Source organism: Anguilla rostrata, chromosome 15, assembly GCF_018555375.3.
Source record: "Anguilla rostrata isolate EN2019 chromosome 15, ASM1855537v3, whole genome shotgun sequence".
NCBI lineage: Eukaryota > Metazoa > Chordata > Actinopteri > Anguilliformes > Anguillidae > Anguilla > Anguilla rostrata.
The window spans coordinates 29,359,358-29,383,749 of NC_057947.1; the positions used below are offsets into that span (position 1 = coordinate 29,359,358).

At 44.0% G+C, this 24,392-nt stretch overlaps 1 pseudogene; it reads left to right on the forward strand.

The window, feature by feature from the left end:
* The first annotated feature begins 1,845 nt into the window (after nucleotides 1–1,845).
* The window catches only part of LOC135240449 (amine oxidase [flavin-containing]-like), a 31,812-nt pseudogene continuing 9,265 nt past the window's right edge, over nucleotides 1,846–24,392 (forward strand).

The window sequence follows — 24,392 nt, forward strand, 5'->3', positions numbered from 1 at the left end:
TTTGATTCATTACAAAATCACAATAATGTGATTTTATGCCAGATTTTTTATGCCTCTCAAACTGCTATTCAGTGAAACCAAAATCTATTGTCTGTCAATTACACAAAACCAAAATTAGTTAAATATCAGTATTCATACTGGCTGAAATGTATACATTCTCAGACATTAAATTAGATAACCACTAAAATGTAGCACCTTTCAGAGATGACTCAAAAAAACAATTCTGAATAGTCAGCTAAAACTTTAGAAAACTAAAAGCTCTTTCTCTCATCAAGACTTGCTCAATGGCTTCTTGCTCGAAAACCATGTTGTATTTTAGAATCCTACATTGGTTTCACCATTTGACCGTAGCTGCTGTTTACACCATATTGTGTATTCTTATGAATAATATTCTTAACCCCATCATGAATATCTATGTGAGGGGGCCTGCCTCCTTGCTCGGAAAGCCCACTTTGCCCCGCAGGACAGAGAGGACAAAGATGTGCTGGCCTGGTCCTTAGTGGCTTACTCCTCAAATGAGATCAACAGTGGATTTGGATTACAAGCAGTATGTCCATTATGGAGAACATAAAGTTCTCTGTTAGCGATAGCTGCTATGCTATCGCTCACAAATGTGCCAGAACAGATACTCTCACATAAAACTCTCATGTAAACCTTATGCTACATTAATTTTTTTTTTAAAAGGTAAAATTATTCTGGAAAACAACAACATTCCCCATATGGTATTATGCATAGAACTTACACCTTACACCTACCCATAGGTAGAAAAGACTGGCTCCCATTTAAAAACCCAGACACACAAAGCTTGAACAAATAGTTTCTCTCTTGGGGATTCTTACCAATTTATTACAAAGTGTATACTTTACAAGTTCAATGTCTAATATACATTTCTTTGTGATTTCTTCTGTTCATGTTTTAATTTCTTGGCTTGTTTTTCTTTGTGACTTAAAATATGTTTTGAGTCTTTTTGTTCCTCAGGAGACAGAAGGACATTGATATTTTATTTATTTGCACATTTTTTTGTATTTTATCTTAAATGTTAACCTATACTGTAACTGCCCCTCCCTGCTCCGCTCCCTCCCTCCCTCTCTGACGCGCACGCACACCCACACACACACACACACACTATCAACACAAATTTTCATATTTTTGCATAAATATTACTAAACGTTTAATTTAAAACTAAATGATTATGCACACAATCCTCTATACACTAAATGTGTTTGTAGCGAGGATATTGACAAGACCGGACACGTAGCCTATATCTGCTTTTGAATAACCAGGAAGACTTAGGCTATTTGATTCCGGTGATTAATAGTTTCCTCTTCTTTTATCCACAAGGGGTCGTTCTATAGTCCTAAATCTCCAAGGCTGTAGGGAACCGATGACGCTCGTTCCATAACGTTTCATAAACATATTGTGTAAAACACGACAGAACAGGCAAATACGACAGCTGCTGTAAACAATTAAAATTATTGTAGCGTATATAGATCTACACACAACTACACGTAATGGGTCTAATGAATTACAATCTAATAAGCAACCGTTACTTAGCCAATTGGGTGAAACTAAAGGGCCAAAAAAAAAAAAAAAATCGTATAGCCTATTTATAGCCTACATGCATAGACCTACAAAAGAAGACCGTATAGGAGGTAAGCTACATTTAAAATACGGTGCTTAGGACCGTTTCTGCTTTTGGGGAGAAATTTTAGCTGGAATAGTAGCTGGTCCATTTCAATTAATACTCTGACCAACAGCCTAATTTAATAGCATACAGCAGTGGTACCACCCAGTAGGTTTTCATTTCAACCTTAATTTAGCACACTAATTAGTAGCTGAACAAGGTCTCTAGCTATTGAATGAGGTGTCCTCTGCTAGGGTGGGCGTGAAAACCTACAGGACGGTAGATCTCCCAGAAAACAGTTGGTTACCACTGGCCAACAGCAAGATTTCTACATTGCATGATCAATCAGCTTTAAAAAAAAAATTAAACTTAACCTCGTATTTGGTTGAGTTAAAAGAAAGAAAAGAAAAGAAAGAAAACATACACATATACACTTCATAAACCAGTGTACATTCGCAGTGAAACATTTCACACATTCACGCTACTGTCGTTGTGATGCTCTTGCATTCACTCTGCTGGTAAGAAGAGGTGGTGATGAGATACGGTACCTCCACACGAATGGGTGGGGAGGGGGTAGCTTGCTGAAAGTCCAGAGTTCAGCGGTACCGGGGACTCAAACCGAGAACTGGCCAGAGGCGGAGCTCTCAAGTGGGGCTGTCTCTGAGCCTTTGATAGAGATACGAACACACACTTCTTCTTCCTTCCAACCGAGCGAACGGCGGCCGAAGACGCGCAGAGCAAGCACCATGACGGAGAACAAATACGACGTGATTGTCATCGGGGGAGGTATCTCAGGTCAGTGCAACAAAGAGCCACAACAACTTATATTTACTTATATTGGATTTTATAACGCACCGTAAGAATCTATGAAACAAAATATTTATTGATACTAGTTTTTTGTTTGCCAAATAGGCTACTAAAAGATGCGTTCCAATCGAGTATCGCTTGTTGCTCTACATAAGTAGCTGGATAGCTTCTTAGTGTTGCTATTGGTGACATTAGCTACGACTTTATGATGCATATTTTGCAGTAGCAATACCAGATGATGAAATACGTGGGCTTTTATTAAATGAAATATTAATTTGCTTGCACGTTTATTTAAGATATATATTAAGTTGATTTATATTGATTTCTAGTGGTTGTGTTCATTTTTAGAACCATCGATTTTGTAATATGTCAGTACGCCAATGAAACAGGTGATTTACTGCAATTAAATTCATGATTGTAGCTAACCCATGTCGTACTAAATTAACACGGCTGCACACGTGTTAAATCTATCTACTTTATTTAGTTTGTCATGTTTTACTCAATTAATTTTGTCGCATCCTTCGTAACTGAAATGACAGTTTTTACAGAACGCTTTACAGTTGCAGTTGGCGACAAAAATCGAAACGTGTTTTGGAAAAAAAAAGTTTATATGTCACAAGATATATGATCTATTGCGCTTTGTGCCACTGCTTTTCCGTATGATAGTGTATAGGGGAGGGTAGATGGATGTACGACATGCACCCTATTAGTCCTTAAGTAACACGTGACTAGGTAGGCTATTGATGCGAAGGTTAAAGAGCGAGGAACACATGGTATTTCACACATCGTAACCTACACCACATGACTACATTTTTTTTAAATTAATTTAAATAAATTTTAATTGGTTTTCTTACATTCGCTTTCACCTAACAGTTAACCAGCATACCAGCTCGTGGTGTATTGTTTCATCATATTAGGCTACATATTACAAATTCAATAGCCCGTTAAAGTGGTTTGATGGCTTGGGCCAGGTATGACCTAAGCGGAATTGCAATTTCTCTGCCCTCTCAACCGAACTACCAGGACATAATCAACCTACAAATACAACGTTAATATATGATGTGTACTTCTACTATGCTTAATAAGAGTCTGGCCATGCAGCCACAGTGCAGAGAGGAGAACTCCACCAGAAACCAGTGTGTGGGGATGGCCTGGGGTTAATTGACAACTGGGGCATATGGTGAAGCAAAGGTTTCAACGGCTGACACACGTCACGTTGGTAAGCTGAAGGGAATGTCGTTTGCCACAGACTATTGAAGCAGCTGTTCCCCTGCATGAGAGCTGTTGATTGTTAAGAAATATAGTCACATTATAAATGATTTACTGACTGATTTTATGCAGAATCTGAGACTGAGAGCATGTTTCACAACAGGCCGATATTTGCCGCTGCTCACCGTAAATTACTTATGAAAAGAGACTGATAAGATTTTCTAACAGGACTGAAAATTCACTTCCCTATAATTGGGCTGTTACTGGGCAGATGAACCAATACTTAGAACTGTGTAGTTTCATTTGGTGGAGAAGACAACAAAGAGGGAAACCATAGGAATTTGATTGATGTACCAAATATTCATAAAGTGCTAAGTCCCTTTCAATGACAGAAAAGAAACCTAAGTGCCCTTAAATGTGACCAGGGGTGCCAAGTGCCGTTGCTGCATGGATTCAACAAGGCGCTGGAAACATTTTGGTCCATGCTGTTAGGATATTTTGCCCTTATTCGTGGAGTCAGATGCAGGACGATGAAGAACACGCTGACAAAGTTTCCTCAGAGGATTTGTTGTTTAATTCAATGTGCAAGGGAGAGACAGACCCAGCACACCCGGGCGCTGCGCTGAGAGAATCTCTGCCCATCACGCTGTGTGGTGTCTGGATATACAGTTTGCAGTCATACATATAAAAAGGTTGAGTTAAGTGGCGGGCCGGAGACAAGTGGTCTTGTCCCTTCCTGGGAACCCTCGCAGCCATTTAGCATAGGCCGCAGACACTAGAGGTGTTATACGGAGACACACTACAGAGGTGCTAGACATAGAGGCAAGCAAACTACAGACACAGTATGGTATGAAAAGGAAACTTAATACACTACATACAGTCTAATATATATACATGGTACTACATAGTTACATGAAACCTGTAACTAAAGCAGGGAACCTATCAATGCCGACTCAGCAGCATCACGCAGTCCCTGCAGATTTTTAGGCCCCACTTTCATGCTGTGGTCCTCCCGTTCCACTTCATTCCAAAGGTTTTCTAATGAGTTGATCTGGGGACCGTGCAGGCCACTGGTGTAAACTGAAGACGCTGTCATGTTGTCATGGAGCCAGATTGAGATTATGCATGCTTTGTGACCTGGTGCATTATCCTGCTGGAAGTATCCATTGGCAAATGGGTAGACAGTGAGTCATAAAGGGATGCACATGGTCAGCAACAATGCTTAGGTGTGCTGTGGCATTCAAATGATGCTCCGTTGGTATTAAGGGTCCTTTTATGTGCCAAAAAAAAACTTTCCCCGTACCGTGACATCACCACCACAAGCCTGACACCGTTGACACAAGGTGGGATGGATCCATGGATTCTTGCTGTCTATTATGCCAAATTCTGACCGTACCATTTGTATTTTTGCGGCAGAAATCAAGATTTGTTAAACCAGGCGATGTTTCTCCCCCATCTTAAATCGTCCATTTTGGTGATCACGTCCCCACTGTGGCCTCGTCTTTGTATTCTTAACTGACATGGAGTGGAACCCAGCGTGGCCTTCTGCTGCTCCAGCCCATCCACTTCCAGATGCACTTTGTGCTTTCAGAGACGGCTTTAAAGCACACTTCTGTCGCAAACGGTCGTTATTCAACCATTTGTGGCCTTTCCCCCCCCCATGAAACTGCCGCTCACAGGGAGGCAAATATATTTTATGTTATGCTTTTATTACCAGTTTCTTTAATTGAAGGGAGTGTGCACAGAATTAGCAAAATTGCCCCGTGGATAAAATGTAGTCATATCTTTAATAACCACAGTCTACAAAAATGTGCTTTTGATCAGGGGTGTACAGTTTGATCAACTGCACGTTGTGTGATATGGAATGTCTTAATTTTACACCCCAAAAGATAAGATAAAGAATTAATAATGATAGCATAAACTGGTTTTGTCTGCAATAGGTTAATAGGGTAGGTAAACTACAATAAAGTCAGTGGCCACTATTAATGTTGTACTTTTTTTGCTGACATTAGTCATTTATGTTTGACTTTGTCACTGCTTTGCTCTCTGCCAAAAACGTTAGCATGCAACAGATTTCCGCTGTCGCCAAACTTGGCAAGATCTTGGTGGAGGGAAAAGGCGGTCCAAGTTCATTTGTAAAGCATTTCCTGTGCTATTTCAAGAAGTTTAATATTAACCATGTCACTGGCTTTGTGACAGGGCTGAATCTGAAACCTTAAGCGCATTTAACATTTTCCTCTTGGCAATGATATATTTTTTAAGTGCGAAGATCTCTTTTTTTAAAATAAGTACAATCTGTTGTTTGGTAAAAGTTGGCAATGGCCACCCATCTGATCCCCTCCCCCTGGATATCCTGACAGGAACAAGACAAGGCCCAAATTGCTTTTGCTACAGAATGCCCTTTTAATATGGAAAGTTAGACCCACTTATTTTAATCAAGCCCCATAATTAGGCCTGGCGGAGAAATGTCACTTGAACCTCCAACCCTAGAGGGTACTTTACTTGCAACCAGTGGCTCTGCAAATGCAATTATTATCTGCAGACTGCTGGACCGGTGCCCGCAGAGGCTGTTCTTGGTAAGCCAAGCTGACGGTTCATTTTTAACCCTTCTGAAGTGTGAGATCACAAAATAACGCGGTTAGCATGTTCTTAACCGAACATTCTAATGCTGATGCGGCAATCACTGCTGGTGATAGAATGCGGTGGTGTTCTAGAACATTCCATCCCTGAGTGTTCCTTTCGGCTCCACTAATCTTCCCTCATGCCACACTATTTTACATTTGACCATATAAGGTCAGACCTGGCCAGTGTCCTGGCTCCCACTGCCTCCACCAGCAGACCCTCCTCCTGGAGGAATACAGGGGCTGCATGGTAATGATGCCCCCCCCCCCCACTCACAGAACAGTTAATGGCAAATAAGGGTGCTTACACATCTGGCATGCTCTTATGATTTACTCTCACTTCTGTGTATATTGGATATTCACTTGTATGAGTCGAAGGTGATGGGCCCTCTATCAGTGATTAACTGTGTGACTGTTGTGCTGTTTTTCAGATGTCCTCAATTTCATACTCTTCTATCATAAATTTTAATCCTATACTTTGTATATGTTTGGGCACATGCATTGGTACCCCAACCATTGTTAAATGCAGTTTATGACAACACACTCAGCTCTTTCACACCATGGTGGATCTAGACGTCTGGAGGGCTGGAAATCTACATGTTGAGAGACATTTTGACGTAAACAGACTAGGTTAACCCCAATATAGATATGGTTTTATCTGGATATAGCCTGGCTATGTCTTAGTTAAAACTTCTGCTTTTTCAACCAAACGTAGCCAGCTTCCTCAGCAGAACGCGGCGATGGCGTTTCACCAACTTTTCACCACACAAAAGATCACTGGGAAGGCACATTCTCAGGTCTGCTTTTTCCAGTCGGGTGTTGGTTTGGGTAGTCATGCTTCACATGAAAAGGTTACAAGATGGCTAAAGGTTCAGAAATCATGAAATCTGGCTTGAAAATAGAGCGGTTTACCAGAGAGCCACCAGTTTGTGTGTCCTTTCATAGTTGCCTCATTGATGGAAGTGCCAACTGATTTTTCTGGCCTCTGGTGATTTCCAGCTCCTGCTTGAACTATAGAGTTAAGGAGAGGAGGAGTTTCTGGTTTGTGGTCCGGAGAACGGAAACAACCATTACTGACTCAAAGGTTGAGAGTTGATTCAGTAAAAATGTTGAGTTGTATAAATGGGTTGTATGTTTAAAAATCATTCAAACTGCGTGCAAGCTGCTCTAGGCAAGAGTATCTGCTGTATGCCATCATGTTGTCTAACAATCATTGAGACAGTTTTAACATAACATTATTGGCCTGTATCTTGTGAAATAATCACTGGCTAGCTTGTGATTGCTTTGTAATTACATTAAGCAGGATGTTGGAGAACAGTTGGCATGTTGTGTTTTATAATTTATGTCCCTTCTCAACGAGAGAGAAAAGGTTTGCACCTGTAATGCTTGCAGTTACGTCACTAAGGTAAAGTTCGTCTTTGTTCAATTGTGTTTGGATTGTGTACATTAACTGGTAGTAATCTGTCTGTGCTACAAGCTGATAAAATCTGTCAAAGGTAGCTCACGGGAGCTTGTACAAATACTTATGTACAGTATTCTTACTCTTATCATTGCATTTCCTGTTCAAAAGAAATCGCTCTGAATCACTCCAGCTGCACAAACGTGTATTGAAATTGGGTCTGCATCAGGCGCACTGTGACATTTCTATTCTGTGATCAGTGAATTTTTCGTATTTACTTAGGCTGGATAAACATGGGGAAACAAAACTGCCTGCATCCATGGGAGGAGAGAGGAATATGTTTAATGAAATGGGAACATTTAATTTAGCAAACAAGATAGTCCTCTCTTTCCGTCTTGCCGAAACCAGGAGACTAAGCCAGCCTGTGTACTACACCAGTTACCCCATTTACCTCAGTGCTCGGTTTAGTAAATTTAATGTTGTGTTGCAACTGGAGAATGAAAACGCACTGGCGTTCATCTCTCTGCTCCGCCTCTCTGCTTCACACACTTGTAGCAGAGAGAGGCGGATTTAGATTTACATTATTTACATTCACTGATATTTCCTGCTTTACCAAAGTGTCTATTTACATTATTATAAATCTCTTTTTTTTATAGACTCAAAATGTGAGGCGTATAGTTGGAGTCAGTGAGCACCTATAAAAACGAGTCTGGCCAAAACTCACTGACACAAATATCGTAGCTTCATAGCAGTCGTAGCAGGCTTGTGCTTATTGTAGCACGAGGAGACAGTTTGAAAAACTGCTGTTCTGCCGTCTGTCGCTAAGTCCGTGGGAAACCATGGGAAAGTGAAACGGCTAATCAGGACAAATGGGGGACCCTCCAGAGCTGAGTCGGGCCTACCGCAGGGCACGCCCACATCATTAGCCTCTGACTGGCTTTGGCCCGGTCGTCCTCGTTATGAAAGGACAATGTGTCGCGTCGCTGCTTCTTTACTGGTTGGAAGAGACCTAAGTAACGCTTTGTACCTCTCGACAAAGAGCGGGGGAGCCCGCCTCATTGTCGAGTGCTTAATCTCCGCGACGCCATTGTTTCCGAAATTTCTCGCTGGCAATAGAAGAAGAATTAATGACTGACATGGTATTTCATTTCACCGTTGGCTCTCGACGCTAATTGGTTTTTAACGCTGTTGCAGTGACATTTTTTGTTGTTGTTTTGTTTTGTTTTGTTTTGTTTATCAGAAAATACAATCAATGCTGCAGAATTACTGTAGAGGACGTGAGGCAGTGAAAATATGAGCCCATCTTTGATGTCCCTCTTTGGTCGATATCTTGCAATTCGCTGCTCTAAAGGCTTGTAGGTATCGAGTGGCTTTGTCTGACACACAGAGAGCGTCCTGCCTTGTTGTGTAGAATTGTGTTGTGTGGGGAGCACATAGAGGAAGAATAAATCTGGTAATATGTCTGTCCATTGGAGTTCATGTCTGAGTGGCCTTTCTAGAAATTACTGTCTCACCGTATAAGGAAAGACTGATGTGATCCAAACAGAACACCGTACAAAAAAGAAATTAATGCTTAGAGGCTGAATCTGTCACTAAAAGTTATGTTAGCTTGAAATTTGCAAATGATTTGCAGTTACTACATGCATATGGCGACAATTGCCTTATTTTTCTCAGAACATAAAAATATATTCATGCTACGCTACACCTTAGCATAGTACAAGAACAATGATGCCTTGATCTGCAAATGCCAGACATGCTTTTCTCAGTGTTTGTAGCAGTTTATGATTAGGATCATAATATTCACGCTGCCATTTTTGTGGAGCATGATGTCTGACCTCCTGAATCAAACACTGTGTGTGCGTGTGTGCATGCGCGTGTGCATGCATGTGCACGTGCGCATTATGACAAAATTACGGAATTATTGGAAAACACATCGATGCATGTGATCATTTTCTTTGGATTTCCACAGATACTTTATACACTGGCCAGATTTGTGCCGTCAGTTTGTAGTGTTCCTGCAGTGTCACGCTCGATAGACAGTCAACGTTTTTTACGCCCTGTGGACCTGCTCCCCATTTCCAAGCTTTGGAGTTTGTTCAGTGAGTGGCTGCGTAGAGCCGCAAGGGGGGGGGGGGTGGAGGATGGAAGGGCTGGCTGGCCAAAGATGGCAGATTAGCATTTGAATGAGAAGATTCCTGCAAGGCAATCCACGGGGATTTGAAGGTGGGCAGCGTCACTTCCAATCTCCCGTCTTGCGGGGACGTAATGCGATTTTGCCGTTGTTAGAGAAGCGGAAAACACAGGGCCCATTCCAGAGTTGCTTGGCGGCGTCTTTAACGCAATCAAATTGCTTGTTCTCGTTAACGTTTCCAAGAAAAAGAATCGGAGGCCAATTCCAGGATGGTGTCATGATGAGTTTTTGACCCACTTAGGAGTTTTTGTGGAAGAGAATGTCTAATCCGCAGCACTGTTGTTGCAACACGGAAAGTAATGATTGCAGGCATGCCTTGTGCCGTTTACCTGAGCTTGATCCTAAACAAATCGAGACAAGAATGAGGTGTTACCATCTACCCGGTGTCACAGTTTCAGTAGATGATATTTCTTTCTCAGGCCTTGTTGGTATGGCAGCAGTGCCATATTGTGTGTCTACAACCCTACACACCGGCTCGACCACTCTGCTCTGCTGCAGCAGGGCGACTTGCACTCCCTGCCATCCGGGTGAATGGTTCTCGCTCGTCCCGACCACGGAGCTTCTCCACCCTAGCTCCCCCCAGTGGTGGAACGAACTCCCCATGCCTCTACAAACCACTCAGTCATTGCCCATCTTCCACCGTGGTCCAGCATGGACCTGTACTTGCTTGCAGCCAAGCTTTCCACTCAAAAATATTTTAATCTGGTGTGAGATTAATTTAAATCTGCCTTGATGAAACTCATATTGAAGAATTCCCACGTCCCAACTTGGCAGTAACAACCTCAACATTGAATTGAAAGGACAGACACACCCCATTTTAGATATGAAAGCCAGACTGTGTATATATAGATACAGTATGAATAATGACAATTTGGTTTGATTTTGGCATACTGATTTTTGCTTGAGATATGAGGATGTCCTCTAGTCTAATCCATAAAGATGTCTTGTTATCGATGACCTTTAACTATCTGATGTGATGCTGAAATAATTCTGTTGAGTTTTTTTTTCAAACAACAACAAAAGGATCTAGGCATATTGGCTTTGAAGAGAGATTGTTATGTGAATTGCTGTCCATGAAGTAGCTTTTGAAAGAATAATGCTGCATTTGTGTCCGTGATTAAAGCACTCCTCTCAGGCTGGAACTACAGTGAATGAAACTGCACCCGACAATTGTGCTTTATTCTTTACAACTGCACATTGACCACTGATGAAAAGTGGTATGACTATGGCGCTACAGTTCTTGGCCCTGGTCCGAATGATGAAAGGTCAACTTGAAATTTTGAAAGGTACAATTAAACCAATCACAGGTACACTTTATCCAGCACTGCGTGACCAGCACAATACTGATACCAAAGTCCAGGCCCTGAGGTTTTAACCCTTTGACGAGTAGATTTCTTAGAATGTTTTTTTCAAAATTCTGAGTCTGTGTTCTAGTACTCTATTGCTTTCAAATACTGGTAGTGATTGATGCGTCAGCATTAGAATGTTCTTTTAATCACAATATCATGATCTTACACCTTAAAGGCTTAAATGAGTACAGACTTTTGACAAGAATATAGTTTGGCAGGACATCACTAATTGTGTCTGATTGTGTCTAATTTTACAGAACATTGTGAGGGGATAACTGTTTCGGGCAGTAGTTTTTTCTGTTAGTCCGTGTCCTAAAGAAACCACCACTGATACATAGGGATGCTTATACTACCACCGTATATTTCTTTGAAGCAGTGAATCTGTGCCAAGAAAATTACGAAACCTACAGACATGCTGACTGGCGCGTGCTGGGTCTTTGATAGAAGGCAGGTGAAGGTCGGCTAACACCTGACATTAAACACTTGGGCAGTGGCCTGTGCAGACTGACAGCCACCTGCTGTAGTAACTACTGCACTGATGAAGCACAAAAGACCACCTCGCACCTCCTGATCTACGCTAGGAAGTCCAAGAACTTTTTTTTGGCTGGACCGCAACAGCGGGGCCAGCCCAATAAATGCGAATGTCTGTGACTGAGTGAGTGCTGAAGTTACACCATTGGTCGGCCGAGTTATGAAGTTACACCATTGGTCGGCCGGATGAAGTGTGTTAGGTCCAGCCATATACTAGGTTTTGACCTGGTCTTGTTTGCATAGAGTTCCTAGTTTACCAGATGGTTTTCACGTCAGTCTCTAATCTGCCAAAGCACAGTCTATTTGCTCCTATAGATTCCCCATTACCTGTGTAGTTCATCTTATCTTTAACTATTGACGCTGAGCCAGCCAGCCGAGTATGGGCTCCTCCTCTGTGTCCGGGTTCCTCCTGAGATTTCCTCCCAACGGAGTATTTTTTTTTCTCGCCACCATTTGAGTGTTTTTTTCCCTTCTCATTCGGGAATCTTTCTATGCCTCACCTGCTGGTGCTTGCTTACCGTGTGAAATGTGAAGTGAAACTTTTGTTTTGAGTCACACTGTCTAAAAACATCTCACACTCGTGTGTGTGTGTGTGTGTGTGTGTGTTTATGCGCATGTGTATGTGTGTCTGTGTCTGTGTGTATGCATGCGTGTTTGCACTCGCGTGTGTGTGTGTGTGTGTGTGTATGCACATGCGTATGTGTGCCTGTATGTCTGTGTGTGCTTGTGTGTGTGTGTGTGTGTGCGCGTGCGTGTTTGCACTCGTGTGTGTGTGTGTGTGTGTGTGTGTATGCACATGCGTATGTGTGCCTGTATGTCTGTGTGTGCTTGTGTGTGTGTGTGTGTGTGTGTGTGCGTGTTTGCACATACGTGTATGTGTGTGTGTCTGCATGGCTGGCTTGTGTGGGAGTCCTGTCTGGAGTGTTTGCCATGGCGCTGTTGGATATTGATGAGGAAGGGCAGTAATTGGGAAGGCTTGTGTGAAATCTTATTAAATCAGGGCAGGGACAACGTTCGACCAGGACAACGCTCGCCCAGGGCAACGGAGGGGCTGTCCGTGCGGCAGCTGTCTCACACTTATTCATATTTTCTCAAGATATCGTGCGGTGTTTTTTTCTTTTTGTTTTAAAAAAAAAAACAAAATTCATGAGAATTTGTTCAAGTTAACTTAGTGTGGTACCCCGCAAAAGTGTCACAAGGGCCAATCAGCTGGCTGCCCTGTGGTGTGACCTGCTGATCGTGGACGTGGAAATTGAGGAGGTCATGGTTTCAGATCCTCAGAGGAAGTCATGTGACCTTGTGGGATTCTTCCCTCAGACTTAACACACTGCTTATTCACAGGAACGGTCCTGTTTTTCAGCAGTTCAACCCTTTAAGGTGTGAGATCACAAATATGTGATTAGTATGTTCTTAACTGAATGTTCAAATGCTGATGTAACAATAACTTCTGGCAATTGAAAGCAATGGAATTCTAGAACACTAACATAGAATTTTGAAGGAAAAAAAAAACATTCCAAAAAACGTACTCTTCAAAGGGTTAACAACACAAGCACACGTTACAGGTATTGTATTTGTCTCCACCGCCATCATAATGTGCTGTCATGTTATGGCTTAGCTTGTACGCAGAGGATTAGCAATGCAAGTATGATGCCCATTGTTATTTTATCTCCTAAGTTTCATTTTTATTGTTAGGTAAGAATGGACAGCATTCGAATCCACCCGAGTCTTTGAGGGAAAACCAGATAAAGACTCACTTGTAGACTGACTATCTGTGAGGAGGGAATATTTTCCCCTGTTTGTACAGGGCAGTCTTTTCTGCCTTTTCTTTTGCATTCACGGACTGGGTGGGGGCCTCTTTCGAACCCTGCAATACATTCTGTCTTTGCAATTACTGTGGAGATGTGTTGAGGGAGTCAGGCTTGCTCAGGCGATCTCAGCGTTTAAGAAATGGTATGACCCAGCTTAGGGGGCGCTGCATGACACTGTAGTGCTGTTCTACTTTGGACCGGCCCTTTTGCCCGAGACTCAGCGGTTCTTGTTTTTTTTTGCGTTTTGTGCGTCTCTTCGACAGGTCTGTCGGCGGCCAAGCTGCTGGTGGAGTCGGGCCTGAGTCCGGTGGTGCTGGAAGCCCGGGATCGAGTTGGAGGGAGGACCTTCACTGTGCGGGTGAGACGCCCCCTGCGGCACGCGTAGCGCAAGGGTTAGAGAGCCGGGCTGCATAACCTGAGGGATGCATTACATTACAGGCATTTAGCAGACGCTCTTATCCAGAGCGACTTACACAACTTTTTTACATAGCACTTTACATTGTATCCATTTATACAGCTGGATAGATACTGAAGCAATGCAGGTTAAGTACCTTGCTCAAGGATACAACGGCAGTGTCCTTACCCGGGAATCGAACCTGCGACCTTTCGGTTACAAGCGCAGTTCCTTACCCACTGTGCCACACTCCACACTCCGTACATGTAATGTAATGTAATGGATGCAGGTTCGACTCCCAGGTATGAGGCATGGCACTGCCGTTGTAGCCTTGTACCCTTGAGTGAGGTACTTAACCTGCAATTTGCTTCAGTAATTATCCAGATGTATAAATAGATGCTATGTAACAAGAACCAATTGTACGCTAATTCTAAAGTTGTATAAGTGAGTTCTGGATAAGATGCCTGTAATGTAATCTGTCCGTCAGACCTCTCCCATGCCAAACCTTGGATTTACAGCCCATAATAACCCACTTTCCTGGCTCCCCTACCTAAATCTTATGTGAATTTTATGAATTAATGGACATGTTAGTGAAACGCTCAACACCCACTGCCCCACTCAATCACAGTCAGTTGGCATGAGCACATCTGTACGCTGAAAATTTTAATTCCATTCTCTGTCTTGCATGTGCTGGCCCTCTTATTAATAATGGTATACATCCGTGGTGGTGATGATGATGATGATGATAATGATGATGATGATGATGATGGAACTGATGATGATGTGGTTATGTAATGAGTGAGTCAGTCTCGCTCGGACAATCTCAATAGTTTAGAAATGGAACGACCCATCATTGGGCTGTTGTACGAAACTGTAAATTGCAAAGATTATTGTTATTATTAGTAATAGTATTATTATTAGTATTATTAACATAATTATCTTCCTCTGACACTCTCCTGCCATCCTTTTCCATTACTTTTAAGATGAATAAGGTTTGTCTTCTGAAGATTGGATGAAGTGCATTGTTTAATGAACGCATTCTCTCTCTCTGCCAAATCCAAATGCAGAACAAGGAGACCCAATGGGTGGACCTGGGAGGGGCCTACATCGGCCCCACCCAGAACCGCATCCTGCGTCTGGCCAAGGAGTTCGGGGTGAGGACGTACAAGGTGAACGAGAAGGAGAACCTGGTGCACTACGTCAAGGTGAGCAGGGCGTTTCCCGCACTGAGTGATAGCAGACCCCCGTCCTAAATCTGAGGTGCGTTTGACAACTGGGCTCCTGAAATGGGGTCCGTGTGGTAGCTCCGTCATTCCGCCCTTGGGCTGCGGGTTCTTAACTGCTCACGTGGAGTCTGACGGAAGGCCCTGTTCCGCAGTGTTGATCTGTGTCACATCCACTGTAGCTCCGGATGGGATTGGGATTCTCTGTAGCCCAAAAACAGTCCTTAAGGGCCTGAGAACTTCTGGTTTTCCTACCCTCCCTTTACCGGGAAGTCAGGTTTGAAGACAGTCTGGCCAATCAGTGGCAGTAATTGTTCAGTTAATTACCCGGGAGGAAAGAAAACCAGGGCCGGATTTGGATTTGAGCGTCCGTCCTCTGTGGCATTAGCGTGGGTTGGTGTCTGGAGATGGCAATCTTTGCCCCAAGGAGCACTGTAATGCGGTTTCTTCTGCTCTGAGTGGACGAGGGGGTAGGAAGACGAGATGAAGGCCATCTCCTTCCCAAACTGTATTGGATTTGGAACGAGGCATCAGTGCTTTTAATGCTTACGTGTGGCACATCCTTATTGGGTTTTGAGAGCAGATTTCCTCCTGACATTTCCTTGCCCCGCTATCTACACTCTAAATCACGCCGTTGTCTTGCGTGCGTAGGGATAACGTTTTTTTTATTTTTTTATGCTGTGTTCTTATTGTCGCTGTGCACATACCTCTGTACGCTCAAGAGTTGGTCGTCAGAGGCCCGTACCAGGATGCCACAGGCTTGCATTGATGATGTCATGAGGTTCCACTGATGGATCACATGTTAGAAAAGGCCCCCTTGACAGAGTGCCACCCCTATGATGTTTTTGATCCAGGGCTTTGGGCGTCCTGGAGATCAACCAGAAGTTTTTACTGCATCCTTTAACAAAGGACACCTCATTCAACAGCTAGAGATTTTGTTAAAGCTGATAATTAGTCAAACCAGGTGTGCCGAATTAGGGTTGAAATGAAAACTTACAGGAATGTAGATCTCCAGGAACAGGGTTGGGCAACCCTGGTGTAGGTACATTACATTACATTACATTGTAGGTGCTGTTGACCAGACCTTGTGCCATTGTGCCTTCCCAAGAGAAGAGTAGAACATTGGCAGGGCTTTGACAACATAGTCCAATTACAGTAGCATGTCCATTCTACTGAAAACAAAGTCACTTAAGATTTCCTAATTTTATGAGACTGAAGGGGAGATTTGCAAGAGCACTCACAGAGCTGAAACAGTGAAAGTAAGATTGTTTCTCGTGTTCTGGAAATTTGTTGTTTACAAACAGGAAGAGGACACAGTTTAACTGAAAAAAAGGCGTACTCGTGGAGCGAGATTGAGCACTGTTACTGCCTGTTCCCTAGAGACTGAGTTTCAAAACATGGATTAACAACAGTATGCTAAACCTTGTAACCACATGGGGTAAACTGTAGATTGAGAAAAAAATAAGCATTTTTAAGAAACCAGGCTACTTTGCCTGTGTGTTGTTTTTTTCCTCCTTATATCGTAAGTTGATTCTTTATTCAATAACATTAGTGAGACAACGGAAAATGCCTCAGGCACGTTCAAGAAACTGTGCAGAGATGGGGGGATGTGAGAGAGAGCGAGAGAAAGAGAGAGAGAGAGGGAGGGAGGGAGAGAGAGAGACAGAGAGGGAGATAGAGAGAGAGAGAAAAAGAGAGAGAGAGAGAGACAGAGAGGGAGAGAGAGAGGGAGAGAGACAGAGAGAGAGAGGGAGATAGAGAGAGAGAGAGCTGGCAGAGGAAGTATAGCCTGGAGACGTTGTGGGAAAGGTCACGTCGGCGCAGAAATTGCAGAAGGAGCCGCGATGTTCCTGTTAATGTCAGACGGCCGCGATTCGGACCGCGAGCCTCTTGATTGAAGCGACGGGCTCCCGACAGTGAAGGATCTCCGAGCTTTCAGACGCTCTCTTCCGTGCCTCCTCCTCCTCCTCCTCCCGCCCGAGAGCTTTCCCCGGGGCCGTTGCCACGGTAACAAACCTAATCAAAAGGCGTCGGGTTCCGGTCACGATAAGCCCGTTCATTCCGGAATCTCCGAGAGGGGTGATTCGCCCCGGCGCGCAGACACCGGCTGAGCGAGCGAGCGAGCGGCCCGCTCTGCGAGGGCGATGCCCGGGGATCCGCGTCGGTCCACTAACCTTTTATTAATAAGGATTCACGACTTAACATTGGCGAGACAATGGAAAACGCCTCACTAAATCTTGATGCAAGATTCAAGGGAAATTTTTGCGACTGAAAACAGCCCGTCTTATTTTAAACGACACGCACAGCATACGCATATGCAGGACGTCGTAAGCTAAGTCGTGCTAATTGCAGGAGGACTTCGGTGTCGTTTATGGTTGGTTGCCTTAAGGCACATTTCCCTAAGATTAGAATTAAGATGTACACAACTCTTAAGCAGCAAGAACAATTTTCAGTGATCTAATAATGTAATTTGATCTAATCTAATATAACAGATGGCTTATGGAGAAATTTCCTTCAGCACCGCAGAAGTCACGCTGAATGCTGTTTATTGAAGCCATACATTTCGCCAATAAAGTTTGTTTAAGTTTGTGATTACTGTTGTCAGCTTCCTAATGCTGTAACTCAGAGGTTATACTGCAGTGGATCGGAGCCAGTATTAACCAATAAGGGGACGTACATTTCCAAACCCTCATTATAATTACGGCTAACGTCCAAGTGACCCTCCAGTATAATCCGCTTTTCAATAGTGCTAATCTGCAAGGCCATGTCCAGCGTGCCGTATCAGCAGAACTATGAAGTGTAATGTGGAGCCCACCATTTTCGGGTCCAGTCTAGAGGCTCTTGAAGGGGCTTGTTGTGGAGTGCAGCGGCAGCCCCCCTCCGGGTGAAGCGGCAGTTTGAGCTCCTCCCCCGAGCGGTTCGCTCACAAAGGGTTAGCGATAACGGTCTGCGCGGCGCACGTAACCCCCAGCGCGTTCTCTCCGCCGCCCGTTGGCATGGAAACAGACCTGTTGCTGGAAATCGCGGGGGCTAGCCCGCATTCTCTGGCGCATCAAAGGGCGCGCTTGTCCTCCGCGGACGAATGCGTTCTGCCCGGTACTGCGGCTGAAACGCGGCGGAGGCTGCGTTCGTCTGTGGGAAAAATTCGCACGGAAAACCGAAAAGCTTTTTGAACCGGCGTTGCGGAATGGGAACGTTGGCCGAAACAAGGGCTGCATCTCTGACGTGAGGCAGGAATGCTCGACTCCGCACTCGACAACTGTATCCTGTTTTTGCGCTAGAGCAGATGCGCGCACCGAGGGCCGTGTCTGTTTCTGGCTTTCATGCCGACCTTTGACCTCCGACATTTACACCATCTGACAATTTTTTTGGCCGCATTTCTTGTCGAGCGCATGAATGACAGCTGAAGACCGTCCTTGTGTCCCTGTGTGAAACGTTTTCCTGTGATCTATCGTACCAGTGAACTGGTGTTGGTGTGTAGGCTACTGCCATTTACCTTAGCTCATTGCACCAGGGTAACTTGTGGAAACACAAAACCTGCATACACGTGGGCCCACTAGGGCTGGAACTGCCCACCCCTGAGCATAAGGGTACCGTCTTTCCATTTTGTTGCCCCCGTCAAGATCAGCCGGTGGGCTGCTCTGGATTTTGAGCGGGGGGATGGGGGTGGGAGGGGTGGGGACAATCCCAAATCCTGCGTACATGGCCCCACTCGACAACTGTATCCCGCGTCCATGGTTTAGTTCGAAATTTTAATGGCCCTTCAGACGAACCCATTTATCTTTTTAAATTGCGAGTTATGCAAGATCTCCCCCGCCCGCTCCCCCCCTTCGATTTTGGCCGTGTCCCTGTGTGCACTCTGCTGTTGAGTAAGATGAGCTGATAGCCATTCTTGGCGGAGGGTTTTGCCTCGCCGCTGAAACATGGCCTTTCACACGTACGTAAGAGCCCAGGCCTAGACCAGGAGGGACCTTCATTACACGCTTCTTACTGTATGAAGTGACTGCATTTTTCTTTTTCTTTTACTGTCTCTCTCACACGTGTGTATGTCCTGACATTACGCATTCACACACATGTATCTGTCCTTACACTACACACACATGCACACGTGTATGTCTTAACACTAAACATATGCACTCACGTGTATGTCCTAACAGTACACATACACACACACGTATGTCACATTAACATTGCGTCAGTGTCAGTTGTAACCTCTCCTTCAAATAAATAAAATACATCAGTAACTCCTCTGCTTTTTTTAGTCACATAATGCTCGTGGTTTTGTAGAGGTCCGATGGGTGGAACCGTAATGAATCCTGGCTCCAGTCGAAAGTTTGAAAGATAACTTTGATTTATGCTGCGCAGGGTGCATCTTATCTTCCAAACAGAATGTGTGATCTCTCGGCTAACTTTGATACGAAGTAAAACATTAATCGTTTTCATTTGATGAGAGTTCCACTGCCAAGAACTGCTATCGAGCAAGGACAGATCTGAATATCATGATGGCTCAGGGCAATAGTGCTGGCCTCCTACCAGTCATATAACAATAAGCCATTGTAATTATGTGCATCGTTCACTGACTCTGGCTGTATGTATAATGAGGTTGAAGGAAAACAGACAGTGATGCTGCACTGATGGCTTTTCCCAAGAGCTGCTGGTGTCTGATTGGCCAAATTTGAATGTAACTGATTGTTTCTGTCTGTGCAGCCACCTCCACTTTTCTGATTGCCTAAAAGGCTCGGTCACGGCGAACAGATCTGTCAGCACCCATTGCATGAGGGGTAATTTGCTTAAAACACTCGGGAGAAAGCCTGAGATTGTGGCGCTCGCAGTTCTAAATTGTCCTTAATTGCTGCACGTGTCACGGAAGGATAAGGGCTTGTATTTTGAGGTCCTATACAGTCTGTCACCAACACTGACACAGTCAGCGATGTTGCCAGGACATTGAGCAGGACATTGACTTTGTGTCCAGGGTTTGTGTGCCACCACATTAAACCCCATTGTGCCCTGTGGGTTCCTTGTGTTAATATCGGTGCATTTGTAAAATTAAGAAACAAAATATACTTGCGGGTCTACAGGTTGTTGATACTGCTTACCGCTTACTGGTGATCATAGTGTTGGTGGCATGTGTTTAGGTACTGGGATTACATCAAACAATGTCACGGGAAAAGAAAATGTCCCTTAACATCCTTTCTCTGTAATCATTATCAATAGAGTGACCATTGACGTAGGAGGTAATTTACTGCTTGCTTGCGTCTTTCTGTTCTAGGGGAAATCATATCCATTCAAGGGAAGCTTCCCACCCATGTGGAACCCATTTGCCTATTTGGACTATAACAACCTGTGGAGAACGATGGATCAAATGGGGATGGAGGTAGAGATACTTCAGCTCTTGGTACTGTAATTAGTTATAAGTACTACAGTAACGAACATGCTACAAGGTGAGGTTTTTTAGCTGGATGTATCAGCCATTAATAAACCAGTTTGACTTGCTTTTTATTACAAAAACATAAATAACTGTCAAACTGCATTTAGGGAATTTATCAGGAAACAGCCCTCGGGGGTCATTCAGGTGGGCTACAGCATGAGGAAGGAGCTGATTGGCCGATGGTGGTGAAATGTGGGCGTGTTCCTTTGCAGATTCCCGTGGAAGCTCCATGGAGGGCCCCCCATGCAGAGGAGTGGGACAAGATCACAATGAAAGAACTGTTCGACAAGCTCTGCTGGACACGGTACCCAATGCGCCGAGCTCCTCCTTGCTAACAAATCCATGGTTACCGCATCCAGAGCATCATAATAGATGGGAAACATTTTTCTAGATTTTTTCAGGACTGTTTATAGAGCAATGGAAACCTTGCTTGGTTAAACATGGGAAAGGTATTTGGGTGGGCAAGTTAAGCATTTATGAATCAGACTCGTGTGGGCCGTTGACTTGAAGCTTGCTTGGTATGTCCAACAAAGCACTGCCTAGGGTTAATTTGCAGACATTTGTTGAGTTTGCTAGGGGTAGGTCTATTAAATATACATTCTATTATCAGAGAACATCCCAAGGTGCTCCTGTTTCGTAGTGAAGAGGTAGTCATAAAATAGGTGGTGGTAATGCAGCGGTTAATGACCATATTATACATTTGTAGAGATGGTCTCAGTTGAGTCTCAGCTGCTCAGTTTGTCTTTGATTTTCCCCTGTCCGTTTGTCTGTCCAGCGCTGCCCGGCAGTTTGCCACCCTCTTCGTGAACGTGAACGTGACCTCCGAACCTCATGAGGTGTCGGCTCTCTGGTTCCTGTGGTACGTGAAACAGTGTGGCGGGACCATGAGAATCTTCTCCACCACGAACGGTGGACAGGTGAGCCCAGACGGAGGCAGGTCACAGGTGCATGTTGCGTGTAGTTACACCTGGGAGGCCAGGTGTAGAGCTGGAAGATTCAGTCATTACAGAGACATGCATTGCATGGCAAAAAAAATATGTGGATACCTGACATCCGACATCTCTGTAGCATTAAGAGTTTGGGCTAGGCACCTCACTGGAACTAAGGGATCTGCCCCAAACCATGATAAACATACCCGGACCAAAGGGGTGTCCAGATACTTTTGGTCATATAGTCTACTGTGTCAGCTCGGATTATTGCAGCGAACAGTTGTTACACTATCAATTCATATAACGATCATGGCACAATGTAAATTCAGTCCAGTCATTGAATAAATACGTAGCTGCGTAAATGATTCATTAAATTGCTATACAGAGGGATACCTGATACAGTAAACTGCATGTCAGCCTGTCTTCAGATTAACACTAAACCAAGCAATGAGTATTTGTACAGTGTGTCATTCCTCTATGCACAAATGGAACCAGTGACCTCTCCAGAGTTATATGGTCATTTTTGTGTGTGTTTCTGCACCGGTGCCGGGGGGTAAACATGGGATGGGACGGCAATGCCAGAATAGTGTTCACTGTGTGAACTAAACTGTGTTCTTGGCTAGAAATAGTTGTACAGAATAAGTATTGTACCTTACTGAACCTGCGTTTAGCGGTTGTCTATGACCATGAAATGCACTTTTTGTACGTCGCTTTGGACAAAAGCGTCTGCCAAATAAATGTAATGTGATGTAATGTTATGCAATGCCATAGCTGGCCTGTGCCCCTGGGTTCAGGGCTGTCTGAAAGTGCAGAGGTACGTGAAGCGTGGGCAGATCAGGAAGAGGAACGGTGCCAAGTTGGGAGTGGCAAACGCCAGTGTAATCTTTCCCGTGCACATTACCCGTTAAACTAGGGCTGCCCAACCCTGCTCCTGGAGATCTGCCGTCCTGTAGGTTCTCACTCTAACCCTAACAAAGCACACCTCGTTCAACAGCAGGAGATCTAGAATCAGGTGTGCTAAGTTAGGGTTGAGATGAAAACCCACAGGACGGTAGATCTCCAGGAACAGGGTTGGGCTGCCCTGCCTTCAAGCCTGCCCTAAGCAGAAAAACCAGGATTAGTCTTCATTATTTATTGAATTATTTATTTGTAATTTTTAAAAAAATGACAAATAAATAATTTTTTATTTTATTTTTTTGTTTTTCCCCTAATCGTGCAACCCACTGTGGCATAACTGAACTATGAGAGGGCTGCACACTGGTGACTTTTCTCCTGCTGAGCTTTGTTGTCCTGCAGCATGAGAGAGAGAGAGAGAGAGAGAGGAGAGAGAGAAGAGAGAGAGATCCACTTTTCAGTTATTTAACATACTGGGCATCCACATCCCTTGGTAATTCCACAAAAGCACACTTTAAGGATTATATGAGCCACAAATGTTTATAAGTCATTTCCTGTCAGCTGGTCCCACGTTCAAATAGCAATGCTTTGTTTTGACAGTTGTAAGCGACTGTGTGGGCCTCAGGGAAAATATTTTTCTTTTGTTATGTTTGTTTGAACCTTGACCCTTGTACTTGTCAGCCTCAAAGAGCCCGTGATCCCTTCCTCATTGTGAGAATCGGGCCATGCAGTCCTGCATAGTGATTTTCCGGAGAGAGAGCGCTTCCACTGCAGGGACGCTTCTGTGACATCACAAAGCTTCCTCCCACGAGGCGTCCTTCCGGATTCCAATCATTCCGCATCCAATAGCCCAGCAGACCTTACATTTTTTTGGTCAGGCCTCCTTTTGGCAATAGGAAAGTTTTGATGATCCCCTGCCAACAAGGGTGGTTCCTCTTGGATGCCATCCTCTTTTTGGTTTCTAATGAATTTTTCAGCCCCCACTGAGAAACCCACCCACCCCCAACCCCCCCCGCCCACCACCGCTTGTTGTTTGCATGCGCTCCTCACTTTGACAACCACTGCAGTAGCCAATCCAGATCAACTTCTCCTGAGTTAGACCAACCAACCCAATATTGCCAGCGATCCTACGTTGAATGACATAATTAGAGGTGGTCAGAGCTGTTAGCCACTGGGCCATTGAGGTTTTATTCAGTCTGTTTCCAGCATTTCTGGGCTTCCTCGTGTGATATGTACAGTAAACCCATAAAGTGTATGACCGCATACATGTGCTGAGCTGTCACAGTCTATTAAATTTAATGCAAAGTCGCTCAGTTTGCTGCGCTGATTACTAAAAAATTGTGCGACAAATGATTCTAGGTTATTTCAGGTCAGTGCCTTAGCGCTGAACTGGAATCTCCCTCTTTGAGTGCATCATGGAATTAGTGTTACTGTGTTGCCATGGAAACTTGAGTCAACCTGCCGTTTTTTCTGTAGCTATTGTTGTTTTAATTGATTTGGTCTTTCTTAATGGAAATAATGAATAATCCCCCAAACTAACAGCAGGCAAGTTCGTTTTCAAAATAACAAGGATAATGTTGTTTTGATTGGCTTGGTAACTGACAGCTGGGATTTACTTTCAATATGTTTTGGTTGCTTTCATTAAAATCTATGCATCTTACCTCCTTCAATGTGCTGCTTTTGTCGCTATTGCCCACAAGTAACTCTGCTGAGAAATTTCCCATCTGTAAATTCACGATTGTAACTTTATCCCAGAGGATTACCTAGATGTAATTCAGTCTCTTTTTATGTGCAAAAAAAAAAATCCTTATCAACATAAGGATTCTTATTAACATGCACCACATAGAATCCTTCTTCATCTCTGACTGTATAGAGACATCTGCTGGCAAATAGCCGAATTGCTCTGTGTTGGGGTGTAATCACGTTAACAAGAGCAAAGGTGAAAAAGCCGAACGACTCCTGCATCTGAGACTTCCTGAAAGGCT